Source organism: Pseudophryne corroboree, chromosome 4 (genome assembly GCF_028390025.1).
Source record: "Pseudophryne corroboree isolate aPseCor3 chromosome 4, aPseCor3.hap2, whole genome shotgun sequence".
Taxonomy (NCBI): Eukaryota; Metazoa; Chordata; class Amphibia; order Anura; family Myobatrachidae; genus Pseudophryne; species Pseudophryne corroboree.
In genome coordinates this window covers 880,771,592-880,785,882 of record NC_086447.1, presented here as the reverse complement: position 1 = coordinate 880,785,882, position 14,291 = coordinate 880,771,592, and the positions used below count along the sequence as shown (strand labels likewise).

The window sequence follows — 14,291 nt, the reverse complement described above, 5'->3', positions numbered from 1 at the left end:
ACAACGGTACCAGGACTATGACCTGGTCTTGACATAATTTTTGGATTGCCGCTGTTACTGCTTCTCTCTCTGGTGGAGAAGCTGGCAAGGTCGATTTGAAAAATCGGCATGGGGGAACGTCTTGAAACTCTAGTTTGTATCCCTGGGATACTATTTGCAACACCCAGGGGTCCAGGCCAGATAGGATCCAATCCTGGCTGAAGAGTTTGAGACGTGCCCCCACCCCAGAGGCCTCCCGCAAGGGAGATCCAGCGTCATGCTGGGGATTTGGCAGAAGTAGGGGTAGACTTTTGCTCTTGGGAACCTGGAGCCGGTGTTTGCTTCTTTCCCCTTCCCCTACCTGCAAAGAAGGGGGAACCTCTCGTCTTTTTGTATTTATTGGGCCGAAAGGACTGCATTTGCGGGTGATAGGTCTTTTTTTTTTTGCCGGTGCAGGTGCAGAGGGCAAAAATGTTGACTTACCAGCGGTAGCCGCCGAGACTAACGCATCCAGGCCATCGCCAAATAAGGCCTCACCTTTATATCAGAGAGCCTCCATGTTTCTTTTGGAATCTGCATCCACGTTCCACTGGCGAATCCATAAGGCCGCCTATCCGATACTGCCATGTAGCGGCTTGTGAACTCAAGAGTCCAATATCCTTCATTGCTTCCAGCATGTAGGCGGCAGCGTCCTTGATATTCCCTAACTTAAGGAGTATCTCATCTTTATCAATCGTGTCAATTTCTGATGACATGCTTTTTGACCATTTTTCAATAGCACGACTCACCCATGCGCAGGCAATAGTGGGCCTGAGCAGTGTACCATTGGTAACATAAATGGATTTCAATGTCGTTTCCATTTTGCGGTCTGCCGGCACTTTAAGAGAAGCCGTGCCAGGAGCAGGGAGAATTACCTTCTTTGTCAACCTGGAAAGTGCACTGTCTAACACAGGGGGTGACTCCCATTTTTTCCTGTCTTCAACCGGGAAAGGATAAGCTATGTGAATCATTTTGGGAATAAGAAATTTTTTATCAGGATTCGCCCACATCCCTTCAAACAGAGCATTTAGTTCGTGTGAAGGAGGGAACGTGACTTTGGATTTCTTTTCCTTACATAAATAAGCTTTCTCCTGAGGTACAGGAGTGCTTTCTGTAACCTCCAACACGTCCCTTATAGCCACAATCATATATTGTATACTTTTTGCCAATTTATGATCTATCTCTCTGGATTCACTATCGTTGACACAAGAATCAGAATCCGTGTCGGTATCAGTGTTTACAACATTTGCAAATGGTCTCTTATGTGACCCAGAGACCGAGAGGGGCCGCCCGCATAAGGAATAACAGCATCCTGAAAAATCACATCTTCCACAGATTTTCTCCAGCATGCAGCCTTAGATTTAGACTTATCCAATCTACGGTTAATCAGATGCATACTGTCACGTAGCTCTTTGACCCATGCAGGCTCTTGGTGTGCCGGTAGCGCCACCACATTACAAATCTGTGTCCCTAAAATGGCTTCCTCCGGGGAGGAACTCCCTGCCTCAGTCATGCCTCACACTTGTACAGCACTCACAGACACACTGGGACTTATTTGGGGACAGACCCACAGTAAAATCTGTCAGAGGGACACAGTATAGGAGCAGCCAGCCCACAACCCCAGCGCCTGTATTTAATGTCTGTGAACACAGAATGCCCACTGACATGCAGCGCTCTTTACACAGTAAAACACATTTGTAAAGCACCCAAATCGCTTTGTGCCCCCCTTATTTACACCCTGAATACTTGTAGTCAGAAGTGGAGGAGGACCAGCTATATCTCTGCAGCCTGAGGAGAGAGAGAGAAAATAGTGCTGAGGAGTGTGCTGGCTGCCTGAGGAAGAAGCTCCGCCCTTTTTACCTCAGAGACTTTTTGTAATATTTATACTGGCGGGGGTAGGGCTGTGCCTGGGCATCTTATGCCCCCTATTAGCCAGTTTATAGAGGTATTTTGCTGCCCAGGGTGCCCCCCCCTGCGCCATGCACCCTGCAGTGCCTGTGTGTGTGGGCAGCAATGGCGCGCTGCGCTCCCGCCAGCCGCGTCGTACCTCAGCCGTCACTTACTTGATTGAAGTTCAATCTTCTCATACTCATCTGTCTTCTGACTTCTGGCTCTGTGAGGGGGGTGACGGCGTGCTGTGGGAGTGAGCATCTAGACACGGCTAGCGTTCAGTTCCGTTCAGGAGCTAATAGTGTCCTGTCAGCCAGAAGCAGAGCCATGAAACTCTTTAGGAAGTTGGTTCCTACTTCTGCCCCCTCAGTCCCACAAAGCAGAGAGTCTGATGCCAGCAGATCTCCCTGAAAATAAAAAACCTAACATAAGTCTTTTCAGAGAAACTCAGCAGAGCTCCTCAGAGTGCATCCAGTCGACCTGGGCACATTTCTAAAACTGAGGTCTGGAGAAGGGGCATAGAGGGAGGAGCCAGTTCACACCCAATGAAAAGTCTTTAGAATGCCCATGTCTCCTGCGGATCCCGTCTATACCCCATGGTCTTGATGTCGTCCCCAGCATCCTCTAGGACAGAGGTTCTCAAACTCGGTCCTCGGGAGCCCACACAGTGCATGTTTTGCAGGTAACCCAGCAGGTGCACAGGTGTATTAATTACTCAATGACACATTTTAAAAGGTCCACAGGTGGAGCTAATTATTTCACTTGCGATTCTGTGAGGAGACCTGCAAAACATGCACTGTGTGGGCCCCCGAGGACCGAGTTTGAGAACCTCTGCTCTAGGACATATGAGAAAGCCGGATGGCTTTTTCCCGTGCCGGTATTGTAATTAACAGTGTGAGGGGTAGGGTCCTTTCACACTGCACGGCCCAGCTGCCGGGTTGCAGCTGGAAATATCCACTGGAAGGTCCGGCTGCCGTGCCGTCTTTGAAGGCAGTGAACCGTGTGTGTGAAGTGGAGCTTTCACACACAACGGTTTTTTTTCAAGCCATGTCTAATGCTGCGCATGCGCACAGCATTATACACGGCTCAAAGCCGTTGTGTGTTAAAGACCCTGACGGATGGCAAAAAGCCGGACAAACTTTGTCCGGATTTTTGCCATACGGGGAAAACTTCACACCGCCTGAGGCAGGTCGCACCCGGGAGATCCCAAGGTGCATCCCGCCACCGCTGTAAGCAACCTGGCATATTGCGCCGCCCGTCCACACACAGTGAAGGTAAACAGGTCACATCGACCTGGCTACCGTTCACACCGCACAGAGAGCAGGGTTGAACACGTGTTGGAATACCGGGTTGCTCGAACCGGTATTTCAACCCTGACACATTTCAGACCGCACATGAACACGGGTTATGCGCGTTCATATGCCATTAACCCGTGTTCATAGCTGGCGAACTGAAAGAGGTATAATAAGCAACAGGCATGCAACATTTAGACATGGCATTAATATAGCCCTGTAACATATAACAGCTGTGCAACTCTCAGACACAGCATTATAGCATACCTCCCAACTTTGCACTTCTAGAAGGAGGGACACACGCGCGGCGTGACCTAAGAAAAGGAGGCGTGGCTTCACGGAGGACCCACAATCGCAAGCCACGCCCCCGTTTTCGTTAGTGAGGGGGCAAGGCCAGCGCTTTGTGAGCCGCTGGCATGCCCCCTCTCCCTCCTATGAATAGACGCTGTGCGCATGCGCACAGAGTCTATTCACCGCTGCTCTGCTAAGCAGGGCAGCGAGAGACAGAGCCTCCCAACTGCCCCCCCCCCACTGCGGGACACTGCGGCCTGCGGGTGGGACAGCGGGACAGTGACGTAACGAGACATTTTAGCGCTCTGTGCAAGAAACGGCATCGGCGCCCCCTTAACGTAAACTGGCGGTAGTGCACGCCGTAGGCGTGCGAAAAATATATAGGGCGTGGCTTCACGGGAAAGGGGCGTGGCCACAAGATAATACCAATTCATACAATGGTGCACAGTAGTCTCCATTATTCAAATTACGCCGCACAGTAGCGCCACTGCACCAGGTAGTGCCCCTTTTTCACATTACGGCAGACAGATTACCCTTTTTACACATTACGGCAGACAGCGTCCCCTCTTTTACACATTACGGCAGACAGCGTCCCCTTTTTTACACATTACGGCAGACAGCGTCCCCTTTTTTACACATTACGGCAGGCAGCGTCCCCTTTTTACACATTACAGCAGACAGCGTCCCCTTTTTACACATTACGGCAAACAGCGTCCTCCTTTTTACACATTGCGGCAGCCAGTCCCCCTTTTTACACATTACGGCAGACAGCGTCCCCCTTTTTTACACATTACGGCAGACAGCATCCCCTTTTTACACATTACGGCAGACAGCGTCCCCCTTTTTACACATTGCGGCAGCCAGTCCCCCTTTTTACACATTACGGCAGACAGTGTCCCCCTTTTTACACATTGCAGCAGCCAGTCCCCCTTTTTACACATTACGGCAGACGGTGTCCCCCTTTTTACACATTACGGCAGAAGGTGTCCCCCTTTTTACACATTACGGCAGACTGTGTCCCCTTTTTTACACATTGCGGCAGAAAGGATAGAGAAAGAAAGAGAGAGAGAGAGAGAGAGAGAGAGAGAGATACTTACCATCTCCCCGCTGGCAGTCAGGCTCCTCGTGCTGGCAGCTCCCTCGTGCAGGCAGGGGAGAAGGAGGGAGGGGGACTGGAGCCGCAGAAGCAGCGCTATGTAATTAGTAGTAGCGCCACTGCAGCAGTCCCCTCTCCTTCCGTATAGGCTGCCCGGCGCCGCTGTGAATGCTGGGATGGAGGAACCGCATCCCAGCATTCACAGCAGCGCCGGGCAGCCAATACGGAAGGAGAGGGGCTGCTGCAGCGGCGCTACTACCAATTACATAGCGCTGCTGCGGCTCCAGTCCCCCTCCCTCCTCCTCCGCTGCCCGGCGCTGCTCTCTCCTCTCCAGCGCGGCACATGGCACACAGCAGAGGCAGCATGTGATGAGTCAGTTTGACTCCTTACATGCCGCTGGCCGTTGCGCCCTCAGGGCAACTGCGCTGTGTGCCAGGCACACCTGGCACACATGCAGTTACGGCCCTGCAGCGGGACAGTCCCCAAAAAACGGGACTGTCCCGCGAAAATCGGGACAGTTGGGAGGTATCCAATACAGACAAAATATGCATTATAGTCCTGTAACATATAATAATAACATCCGCTTAACTTTATTACATTATGGGGTTTGGGGTAAAGCATATGACTGTCACACAACGACGGTTGGAATTTGGAAACCACGCGTAGGTAGGGCAGTCAGTTATCTGCCGCCTAAATTAGCAGCACTGCGTCCCCATATCCGTCCGCTTCCGCGGTAGGTAGTTCCACTTTGATGATAGCTGGCCGGACTCCCGAGCTCCAAACGTAATCAGACATACATCGCAGCTTGCTAGTAGCGTGATCACATATAATAATAATAATCATAAAGAATTTCGCGCGCTACACGGGGCGAAACTGGTGGTATCCTTCCGCCCCCTCAGGAGACGCGCTACGTCCCCTCTGTCAGCTGGCTGTCAGTCACTGTGTGGTGCGCGGCGACGGAAGGAGAAGATGTGAGTGCTCTTTACCTCTGGACACAGGGATATAGGGCACGTTATTATTATTTTATATCATACCCATAAATGTGAGCAGTTCGTTGTTCATGATCTATACATACTGGCACACTAGAACCCATACAGGGGCCCTACCACACAAAATGGCGCCCTATCTCTCGTGTGATAATGTGTCGTATCTGTACAAATATTGCGGTACAGGCATATTACAGCTAATGCTGTGCCAATATTTGGTACATTTTTCAATAGTGACCAAATGAACCTTAAATTTCCTGTATTTTAGATTTTTCCTGTCTTCTCTAGGCTTTAGAAGAAATTATCTATTAAAAAGTGAGTATTTTAAGCTGCAATAACCACCTAGTAAAAACTTTTACTAAAAGTCCCCCCATTTTTCTTACAGCACGATTTATTAGCAGTACACAGGTGACAAATGCTCTCTAAATTATAAAGCGCAATGGAATTTGCTGCGCTATTTAAGAAAATGAATAAATAGATCCATCCAACACAATTTGCCCCCCTCCCCTCAATTTGCCTCCAACCCCCCCTCCCTTCCCGGTCGCCGCCCAGGAACACCTCCATACAATTCCTGTATATGTCTGGCGATATTAACCATCGGGACGGCACAGCTGGGGGGCAATTGGCCTATTACTGAAGGCGGTGGGACTTTGTGGCCAGAGCCGGACTAAGCTCCATTTCCCTGCATCAAGGGGAACAAAAATTAATTGCGGGTTGTTTGTTATTGATAGAGGAGGACCATCAGATCCCTGCCATTGATGGCAAATCCATTGATGGTCGATGGCCATTCTTAAGCAGCATTAGGCTGATCTGGTATGACACTTGTCTTGAAGGGATTGCTGGAGGTTGAAATTTTTGACACCCCCTTAATCTGGCAGCCAAGATGTTATTGCTTCCTGATTCACCTCGATAATAATAAGCAAAAAGACATTGGGCGGTATCCTATTAGCTGCGGTGAGTTACCACAGCTAAAGGATTCCCCCGGAACTATCCTATTTGCCATGTAAGTTGGCACTTATCAGGGATTCTGCTTTACGTGCCTCAGGCACACGAAGCAAAATCCCCGATAAGCAGCCCCAGGAGACTCGTTATCGGACCCGAACACATGGGTCCGCGATGCTAAATCGGATCCCATGTATTATCGGGCGATAACGATGAATTGCCGCACGGTAAAAACAGGCTAATTGGATAGCCCAATAGCGTTATCGGGCTAAAAAGTCGGTTATTTCTGTGCGGTAACTCACCGCACCTAATAGGATACCACCCATTGTAAGCTCAAATCACGGAATGACCAGCACAATCTCGAGACTTAAACCCCATTAAGCTGGTTTGGGTCGAACTTGGACAGAAGGGTGAAAGCAAAACAGCCACAAGAGCTGTTGGATGCACACTAGGGTCTCTCCTGAGCCCTTAGAAAGAAAGTATAGATTTAGGTTTTTTATTTTCAGTGAGACCTGCTGGCAACAGGCTCACTGCAGCGAGGGACTAAGGGGAGAAGAAGCGAACTCGCCTGCTTGCAGCCGGATTGGGCTTCTTAGGCTACTGGACACCATTAGCTCCAGAGGGATCGACCGCAGGCCCAGTCCTTGGTGTTCGGTCCCGGAGCCGCGCCGCCGTCCCCCTTACAGAGCCAGAAGCAAGAAGAGGTCCGGAAAAACGGCGGCAGAAGACATCAGTCTTCACCAAGGTAGCGCACAGCACTGCAGCTGTGCGCCATTGCTCCTCATGCACACCACACACTCCGGTCACTAAGGGTGCAGGGCGCTGGGGGGGGGGGGGGCGCCCTGAGCAGCAATATAAACACCTTGGCTGGCAAAAATACATCACATATAACCCCCAGGGCTATATGGATGTATATTAACCCCTGCCAGATTCCGTAAAAATGCGGGAGAAAAGTCCGCGAAAAAGGGGCGGAGCCTATCTCCTCAGCACACTGGCGCCATTTTTCCCTCACAGCTCCGTTGGAGGGAAGCTCCCTGGCTCTCCCCTGCAGTCTACACTACAGAACAGGGTTAAAACAGAGAGGGGGGGCACTAAATTTAGGCGCAGTATAAATTATATAAAAGCAGCTATAGGGGATATAACTCAGTTAGTCCCTGCATTATATAGCGCTCTGGTGTGTGCTGGCATACTCTCACTCTGTCCCCCCAAAGGGCTTTTGTGGGTCCTGTCCTCATTGGAGCATTCCTTGTGTGTGTGCGGTGTGTCGGTACGGCTGTGTCGACATGTTTGATGAGGAGACTTATGTGGAGGCAGAGCAGATGCCGATAAATGAGATGTCGCCCCTGTGGGCCGACACCAGAGTGGATGGATAGGTGGAAGGTATTAACCGACAGTGTCAACTCCTTACATAAAAGGCTGGATGACGTAACAGCTATGGGACAGCCGGCTTCTCAGCCCGCGCCTGCCCAGACGTCTCAAAGGCCATCAACGCTCCCTCAGATGGCAGACACAGATGTCGACACGGAGTCTGACTCCAGTGTCGACGAGGTTGAGACATATACACAATCCACTAGGAACATCCGTTACATGATCCCGGCAATATAAAATGTGTTACACATTTCTGACATTAACCCAAGTACCACTAAAAACAAAGGGTTTTATGTGTGGGGAGAAAAAGCAGGCAGTGTTTTGTTCCCCCATCAAATGAGTGAATGAAGTGTGAAAAAGCGTGGGTTTCCCCGATAAGAAACTGGTAATTTCTAACAAGTTACTGATGGCGTACCCTTTCCCGCCAGAGGATAAGTTACGCTGGGAGATATCCCCTAGGGTGGATAAGGCGCTCACACGTTTGGCAAGGTGGCACTGCCGTCTTAGGATACGGCCACTTTGAAGGTACCTGCTGATAAATAGCAGGAGGCTATCCTGAAGTCTGTAATTACACACTCAGGTTCTAGACTGAGACCTGCAGACTGCTGCAGCGTGGTCTGTACCCCTTTCAAACAGGGATACTATTTTGCGAACATTAGACGTCGTCTTATATATGAGGGATGCACAGAGGAATATTTTGCCGGCTGGCATCCTGAATTATTGCAATGTCCATTCTGTCAGGAGGGTATTGGAGACCCGACACTGGACAGGTGATGCTGACTTTAAAAGGCACATAGAGCCTTATAAGGGTGAGGAATTGGTTGGGGATGGTCTCTGGGACCTCGTATCCACAGCAACAGCTGGGATGAAAATATTTTACCTCAGGTTTCCTCACAGCCTAAGAAACGCACTGTATTATCAGGTACAGTCCTTTCGGCTTCAAAAAAGCTGGCGGGTCAAACGAGGGAAGAGGAAAAAAGCTGCACCAGCAGCCAGTTCCCAGAATCAAAATTCTTCCCCTGCTTCCTCTGAGTCCACCGCATGACGCGGGGGCTCCACAGGCGTAGCCAGGTACGGTGGGGGGCCGCCTCAAAAATTTCAGCGATCAGTGGGCTCGCTCACAGGTGGATCCCTGGATCCTTCAAGTAGTATCTCAGGGGTACAAGCTGGAAGTCGAGGCGTCTCCCCCCCGCCGTTTCCTCAAATCTGCCTTGCCGACAACTCCCTCAGGCAGGGAGGCTGTGCTAGAGGCAATTTCACAAGCTGTATTCCCAGCAGGTGATAGTCAAGGTGCCCCTACTTCAACAAGGACGGGGTTACTATTCCACACTGTTTGTGGTACCAAAACCAGCCGGTTCGGTGAGACCCATTTTAAAATGGAAATCCTTGAACACTTACATAACAAAGTTCAAGATGGAATCGCTCAGGGCGGTTATTGCAAGCCTGGACGAGGGGGATTACATGGTATCCCTGGACATCAAGGATGCTTACCTGCATGTCCCTATTTACCTTCCTCACCAGGAGTACCTCAGATTGTGGTACAGGATTGCCATTACCAATTCCAGACACTACCGTTTGGACTGTCCACGGCACCGAGGGTGTTTACCAAGGTAATGGCAGAAATGATGATACTCCTTCAAAAAAAAAAAAAAAGGAGTTTTTATTTATCCCATACTTGGACGATCTCCTTCTAAAGGCAAGGTCCAGGGAGCAGTTACTGGTCGGAGTAGCACTATCTCAGGAGGTGCTACAACAGCATGGCTGGATTCTGAACATTCCAAAGTCACAGCTGGTTCCTTCCACTCGCTTACTGTTCCTGGGGATGATTTTGGACACAGAACAGAAAAAATAAGAATTTACTTACCGATAATTCTATTTCTCGTAGTCCGTAGTGGATGCTGGGGACTCCGTCAGGACCATGGGAATAGCGGCTCCGCAGGAGACAGGGCACAAAATTAAAAGTTTGACCACTAGGTGGTGTGCACTGGCTCCTCCCCCTATGACCCTCCTCCAAGCCTCAGTTAGGATACTGTGCCCGGACGAGCGTACACAATAAGGAAGGATTTTGAATCCCGGGTAAGACTCATACCAGCCACACCAATCACACTGTACAACTTGAGATCTGAACCCAGTTAACAGCATGATAACAGAGGAGCCTCTGAAAAGATGGCTTCCAACAATAATAACCCGATTTTTGTAACAATAACTATGTACAAGTATTGCAGACAATCCGCACTTGGGATGGGCGCCCAGCATCCACTACGGACTACGAGAAATAGAATTATCGGTAAGTAAATTCTTATTTTCTCTGACGTCCTAAGTGGATGCTGGGGACTCCGTCAGGACCATGGGGATTATACCAAAGCTCCCAAACGGGCGGGAGAGTGCGGATGACTCTGCAGCACCGAATGAGAGAACTCCAGGTCCTCCTTAGCCAGGGTATCAAATTTGTAGAATTTTACAAACGTGTTCTCCCCTGACCACGTAACTGCTCGGCAGCGTTGTAATGCCGAGACCCCTCGGGCAGCCGCCCAAGGTGAGCCCACCTTCCTTGTGGAGTGGGCATTTACAGATTTTGGCTGTGGCAGGCCCTGCCACAGAATGCGCAAGTTGAATTGTGCTACAAATCCAACGAGCAATCGTCTGCTTAGACGCAGGAACACCCAGCTTGTTGGGTGCATACAGTATAAACAGCGAGTCAGACTTTCTGACTCCAGCCGTCCTTGAAATATATATATATATATATATATATATATTTAAGGCTCTGACAACGTCGAACAACTTGGAGTCCTCCAAGTCGCTAGAAGCCGCAGGCACTACAATAGGTTGGTTCAGGTGAAACGCTGATACCACCTTAGGGAGAAACTGAGGACGCGTCCGCAGTTCTGCCCTGTCCCAATGGAAAATCAGATATGGCTTTTGTACGAAAAAGCCGCCAATTCTGACACTCTCCTGGCCGAAGCCAGGGCCAGTAGCATGGTCACTTTCCATGTAAGATATTTCAAATCCACCGATTTGAGTGGCTCAAACCAATGGGATTTGAGGAATCCCAAAACTACATTGAGATCCCACGGTGCCACTGGAGGCACAACCGGGGCTGTATATGTAGTACTCCTTTGACAAAAGCTTGGACTTCAGGAACTGAAGCCAATTCTTTCTGGAAGAAAATCGACAGGGCCGAAATTTGAACCTTAATGGACCCCAATTTGAGGCCCATAGACAATCCTGTTTGCAGGAAATGTAGGAATCGACCCAGTTGAAATTCCTCCGTCGGAGCCCTCTCCTTCAGGATCCGGCGTTCAACCGCCATGCCGTCAAACGCAGCCGCGGTAAGTCTAGAGGTAGAGTGCACGGATCCTCCGTGCGCATCTCTTGAAGTTCCGGGTACCAAGTCTTTCTTGGCAAATCCGGAACCACGAGTATCGTTCTTACTCCCCTTCGCCTTATAATTCTCAGTACTTTGGGTATGAGAGGCAGAGGGGGGAACACATACATTGGCTGGTACACCCATGGTGTTACCAACGCATCCACAGCTATTGCCTGAGGGTCTCTTGACCTGGCGCAATACCTGTCCAGTTTTTTGTTGAGGCGGGACGCCATGATGTCCACCTTTGGTTTTTCCCAACGGTTCACAATCATGTGGAAGACTTCTGGATGAAGTCCCCACTCTCCCGGGTGGTGATCGTGTCTGCTGAGGAAGTCTGCTTCCCAGTTGTCCACTCCCGGAATGAACACTGCTGACAGTGCTATCACATGATTTTCTGCCCAGTGAAAAATCCTTGCAGCTTCTGCCATTGCCCTCCTGCTTCTTGTGTCGTCCTGTCTGTTTACGTGGGCGACTGCCGTGGTGTTGCCCTACTGGTTCAACACCGGCTGACCCTGAAGCAGAGGCCTTGCCAGGCTTAGAGCATTGTAAATTGCCCTTAGCTCCAGTATATTTATGTGAAGTGAAGTCTCCAGGCTTGACCACACTCCCTGGAAATTTCTTCCCTGTGTGACTGCTCCCCAGCCTCTCAGGCTGGCATTCGTGGTCACCAGGACCCAGTCCTGAATGCCGAATCTGCGGCCCTCCAAAAAGGTGAGCACTCTGCAACCACCACAGAAGAGACCCCCTTGTCCTTGGAGACGGGGCTATCCGCTGATGCATCTGAAGATGCGATCCGGACCATTCGTCCAGCAGATTCCACTGAAAAGTTCTTGCGTGGAATCTGCCGAATGGAATCGCTTCGTAAGAAGCCATCATTTACCCAGGACTCTTGTGCATTGATGCACTGACACTTTTCCTGGTTTTAGGAGGTTCCTGACTAGCTCGGATAACTCCCTGGCTTTCTCCTCCGGGAGAAAAACCTTTTTCTGAACTGTGTCCAGAATCATCCCTAGGAACAGCAGACGTGTCGTCGGGCTCAGCTGGGATTTTGGAAAATTTAGAATCCACCCGTGCTGTTGCAGCACTACTTGGGTTAGTGCTACACCGGCCTCTAACTGTTCTCTGGATCTTGCCCTTATCAGGAGATCGTCCAAGTAAGGGATAATTAATACGCCTTTTCTTCGAAGAAGAATCATCATTTCGGCCATTACCTTGGTAAAGACCCGGGGTGCCGTGGACAATCCAAACGGCAACGTCTGAAACTGATAGTGACAGTTTTGTACCACGAACCTGAGGTACCCTTGGTTTGAAGGGCAAATTGGGACATGGAGGTAAGCATCCTTGATGTCCAAGGACACCATAAAGTCCCCTTCTTCCAGATTCGCTATCACTGCTCTGAGTGATTTCATCTTGAACTTGAACCTTTGTATGTAAGTGTTCAAAAGATTTCAGACTTAGAATAGGTCTCACCGAGCCGTCCGGCTTCGGTACCACAAACAGCGTGGAATAATACCCCTTTCCTTGTTGTAGTAGGGGTACCTTGACTATTACTTGCTGGGAATACAGCTTGTGAATAGCTTCCAACACCGTCTCCCTGTCGGAGGGAGATGTTGGTAAAGCAGACTTCAGGAATCTGCGAGGAAGAGACGTCTCGAATTCCAATCTGTACCCCTGTGATACTACCTGCAGGATCCAGGGGTCGACTTGCGAGTGAGCCCACTGCGCGCTGAAATTCTTGAGACGACCCCCCCACCGGACCTGAGTCCGCTTGTAAGGCCCCAGCGACATGCTGAGGACTTTTCAGAAGCGGGGGAGTGCTTCTGCTCCTGGGAAGGAGCTGCTTGCTGCAGTCTCTTACCCTTTCCTTTGCCTCGGGCAGATATGAATGGCCTTTTGCCCGCTTGTTCTTATGAGAACGAAAGGACTGAGGCTGAAAAGACGGTGTCTTTTTCTGTTGGGAGGTGACCTGAGGTAAAAAAGGTGGATTTTCCGGCTGTTGCCGTGGCCACCAAGTCCGATAGACCGACCCCAAATAATTCCTCCCCTTTATACGGCAAACTTCCATATGCCGCTTGGAATCCGCATCACCTGACCACTGTCGCGTCCATAAACTTCTTCTGGCAGAAATGGACAGCGCACTTACCCTTGATGCCAGAGTGCAAATATCCCTCTGTGCATCTCGCATATAAAGAAAATGCATCCTTTAAATGCTCTATAGTCAATAAAATATTGTCGCTATTCAGGGTATCAATATTTCCAGTCAGAGATTCCGACCAAACCCCCCCAGCACTGCACATCCATGCTGGGGCGATTGCTGGTCGCAGTATAACATCAGTATGTGTGTATATACTTTTTAGAGTATTTTCCAGCCTCCTATCAGCTGAATTTTGAGGGCGGCTGTATCAGGAGACGGTAACGCCACTTGTTTTGATAAGCGTGTGAGCGCCTTATCTACCCTAGAGGGTGTTTCCCAGCGCGCCCTAACCTCTGGCGGGAAAGGGTATAATGCCAATAACTTCTCTGAAATTAGCAACTTCCTATCGGGGGTAACCCACGCTTCATCACACACTTCAATCAATTCATCTGATTTCAGGAAAAACTACAGGTAGTTTTTTCACACCCCACATAATACCCATTTTTGTGGTACTTGTAGTATCAGAAATATGTAACGCCTCCTTCATTGCCGTGATTATGTAACGTGTGGCCCTACTGGAAAATACGTTTGTTTCTTCACCGTCGACACTGGAGTCAGTGTCCGTGTCTGTGTCTGTCGACCGACTGAGGTAATGGGCGTTTTAAAGCCCCTGACGGTGTTTGAGACGCCTGGACAGGTACTAATTGGTTTGCCGGCCGTCTCATATCGTCAACCGACCTTGTAGCGTGTTGACACTATCACGTAATTCCATAAATAAAGCCATCCATTCCGGTGTCGACTCCCTAGGGGGTGACATCCCATTACAGGCAATTGCTCCGCCTCCACACCAACATCGTCCTCATACCTGTCGACACACACGTACCGACACACAGCACACACACAGGG

General features: G+C 49.9%; 2 protein-coding genes across 3 annotated transcripts in view; one reads left to right on the top strand and one right to left on the bottom strand.

Moving 5' to 3' along the window:
- The window catches only part of LOC134910609 (lactoylglutathione lyase-like), a 90,525-nt gene extending 88,685 nt beyond the window's left edge, over nt 1-1,840 (bottom strand). The window contains exon 1 of one of the 2 annotated variants that reach the window (XM_063918857.1): nt 1,765-1,840. The gene's annotated coding sequence lies outside the window, so the exon portion shown is untranslated. The remainder of the gene's footprint in view (nt 1-1,764) is intronic. The other variant, XM_063918856.1, reaches the window with a different exon arrangement.
- Nucleotides 1,841-5,389: 3,549 nt separating this feature from the next.
- The window catches only part of DNAH8 (dynein axonemal heavy chain 8), a 1,853,457-nt gene continuing 1,844,555 nt past the window's right edge, over nt 5,390-14,291 (top strand). Inside the window, exon 1 of the mRNA XM_063918852.1 lies at nt 5,390-5,559. The gene's annotated coding sequence lies outside the window, so the exon portion shown is untranslated. The remainder of the gene's footprint in view (nt 5,560-14,291) is intronic.